This window comes from Ovis aries, chromosome 21 (assembly GCF_016772045.2).
Source record: "Ovis aries strain OAR_USU_Benz2616 breed Rambouillet chromosome 21, ARS-UI_Ramb_v3.0, whole genome shotgun sequence".
NCBI classification, from domain to species: domain Eukaryota; kingdom Metazoa; phylum Chordata; class Mammalia; order Artiodactyla; family Bovidae; genus Ovis; species Ovis aries.
In genome coordinates, this window is record NC_056074.1 from 36872464 (window position 1) to 36875796 (window position 3333).

At 44.2% G+C, this 3333-nt stretch overlaps 1 pseudogene; it reads left to right on the plus strand.

Annotated features, from left to right (window-relative positions):
* The first annotated feature begins 882 nt into the window (after positions 1–882).
* LOC101109309 (transmembrane protein 183-like) lies at positions 883–2054 on the plus strand (annotated as a pseudogene).
* The last annotated feature ends 1279 nt before the right edge of the window (positions 2055–3333 follow it).

The window sequence follows — 3333 nt, forward strand, 5'->3', positions numbered from 1 at the left end:
CGAAGCAGCTATAGAAATCTGGATCGTTTCCTGTGGCTTGAAATGCAAAGCTGCAGGCAGAGTAAGCAAATAGGTATCCCAAGGTTGCTGGTCAGGGAACTGAAGAACGTCCGTTTTCATTCCAATCCTAAAGAAAAGCAATGCCAAAGAATGTTCAAACTACTGCATAATCGCACTCATCTCACATGCTAGCAAAGTAATGCTCAAAATTCTCTAAGCAAGGCCTCACCAGAATGTGAACTGAGAACTTCCAGATGTTCCAGCTGGATTTAGAAAAGGCAGAGGAACCAGAGATCAAATTGCCAACATCCTCTGGATCATAGAAAAAGCAAGAAAATTCCAGAAAAACATCTACTTCAGGGCTTCCCCTGTGGCTCAGCTGGTAAAAAAAATCTACTTCTGCTTCATTGACTATGCTAAAGCCTTTGTGTGGATCACAGCAAAGTGTGGAAAGTTCTTCAAGAGATGGAAACACCAGACCACTGTACCTGCCTCCTGTGAAACCAGAATGCAGGACAAGAACCAATAGTTAAAACTGGACATGGAACAATGTACTGGTCCCAAATTGGGAAAGAAGTACATCAAAGCTGTATATCATCACTCTGTTTATTTAACTTCTATGCAGAGTACATCATGCAAAATGCCAGGCTGGATGAAGCACAAGCTGGAATCAAGATTGCCAGGAGAAATATCAATAACCTCAGATAGGCAGATGACACCACCCTTATGACAGAAAATGAAGAAGAACTAAAGAGCCTCTTGATGAAGATGAAAGAGAAGAGTGGAAAAGTTGGCTTAAAACTCAACATTCGGGAGTGGGATGGCAGTGGAACCAGCCAGAGTTGGCCCTAGGCTGACAGATTTCACTCTCTGGCCCGAAACATGGCCTGGGGTCCTGGCCCTCTAACCCAGTCTCACCCCAACACTGTCGCCATGCCCAAGAGAGGGAAGCGACTCAAGTTCCAGGCCTAAGATGCCTGCTCAGGCAGAGTGACCGTGGTGGATTCTGCCAACTCAGATCCAGCCGTCATGAGGTCTGGAAGGGTCAAGAAAGCTGTCGCCAATGCCGTTCAGCAGGAAGCCTCCCAGGTTCCTTCAGTGGAAGCTCTTTCTGGAGCTGGTAAGCCCTGTGACATCATAAATAGCAGTGGTGAGACTGATGCCCAGGAGGGAAAGCATCCATGAGAGAACTATCTCCAGAAAAAAGGAGAGCAAGAGGCACAAGAGAAGACCTGGATGGGACTGGAGGAGAAGAGTATCCCATAGATATTTGGCTATTGCTGGCCCCCTGTATCTGTCCTGAGAACGCTGTGAATTTTCCCCTGATTTGTAAGAATGCCTGGACTCTCATTTGCACTGCTATCTTTTGGACAAGGTTGTACGGAAGACACTACACACTGGATGCCTCTCTGCCTTAGCACCTGTGACCTGAGTCAGTGGAGAAGCTGCACGGTCTTCAGGCATGTGTGATCCGGTCTCTGTACCACATGTATGAGCCATCTGCTGCGCAAATCTCCAAGAATCCAGCCATTCCAAAAAGCACTTCTAGTATATTAAAGAATTCCAAATGCTTACTTTTCTGGTGCAGAAAGATTGTTGGGAACAGCCAGGAACCAATGTGGGAATTCAACTTCAAGTACAAAAAACAGTCCCCAAGATTAAAGAGCAAGTGCATGGAAGGACTGCAGCCTCCCATTCAGTACCAAGATGTTCATAACAACCCAGACCACGACTGCTGCCTACTGCAGGTCACCACCCTCAATTTCGTCTTTATTCCAATTGTCACGGGAATGCTATTTACCCTGTTTACTATCAGTGTGAGCACGGACATGCAGCATCATTGAATGAGACTGGTGTTCCAAGATTATCCTGTCCGTGGTGGTCAGAAACTGCGCAGTGAATAGGGTGTGCAAGTCATCCTGGACCCAGTGCACAGAGTTCAACTTTTTGACTGGTGGCATCCTCAGTATCCATCTTCTCTGAGAGCGTAGATATTACTTCCTGTCACTGAGGGCAGCTTTGAGCTAGGCCAGTCCATTTGTAATCAGATTCCAGTTTGGAAGGGGCAGCTGGATTGTATATCTAGTCAGTAATGCACATGCTGTTTAGGTTTCTGGGGTTCCTGCTAGAAGAAGAAGGATCGAATCAGGAGGAAAAACAACTAATATTTATAAATATATTTTAACTTTTGCATTTGAAAGGAGAAACCTGGCCCTATTTTCTGTGTTAAACCCCATTTGGTGCTACTGAGTTTGTTGTTCTTTGTTCTTTTATCCCAGGCAAAGTGAATGATCTTGCTTTAGGGGAAAATTAAACCTTTAAATCTCCAAACAAGGAAATTTTAACATTCCTTTATGGATCAGAGTAACCTTAGAGGCCTAAAGTTGTTGCTACTATTGCTTTCAGTTTAGCTGCCCCTCAAATTCAAGTGAATATTTCCTTGTTTCCCTTTACCCTTATCTACAAATAAAACAGGTGACTGGGTTCTCAGAACCTTAAAAAAAATTTTTTTTCAAAAAACTAAGATCATGGCATCCGGTCCCATCACGTTATGGCAAATAGATGGGGAAACAATGGAAAGACTGACGGACTTTATTTTCTTGGGCTCCAAAATCACTGCAGATGGTGACTGCAGCCATGAAATTAAGAGACACTTGCTCCTTGGAAGAAAAGCTATGACCAACCTAAACAGGGTATTAAAAAACAGAGACATTACTTTGCTGACAACAGTTCATCTTGTCAAAGCTATGGTTTTTCCAGTAGTCATGTATGGATACGAGAGTTGGACCATAAAGAAAGCTGAACACAGAAGAACTAATGCTTTTGAACTGTGGTGTTGGAGAAGACTCTTGAGAGTCCCTTGGACTGTAAGGAGATCAATCCTAAGCTAGTTAAACCAGTCAACCCTAAAGGAAATCAGTCCTGAATATTCATTGGAAGGACTGATGCTGAAGCTGAAACTCGAATACTTTGGCCACCTGATGCGAAGAACTGACTCAATGAAAAAGACCCTGATGCTGGGGAAGATTGAAGGCAGGAGAAGAAGGGAATTACAGAGAATGAGATGGTTGGATGGCATCACTGACTCAACGGACATGAGTTTGAGCAAGCTCTGGGAGTTAGTGATGGACAGGGAGGCCTGGAGTGCTGCAGTCCATGGGGTCGCAAAGAGTTGGACATGACTGAGCGACTGAACTGACTGACTGATAAGATATTGAGCATAGCTCCCCGTGCTATATAGTAGGTCCTTGTTGCTTATCCATTATGCTCAAGTTTTTGAAAAATCAATTTACTTTTGATGTCTTCCTTGCCCATAAATGTCTAGACCTACAC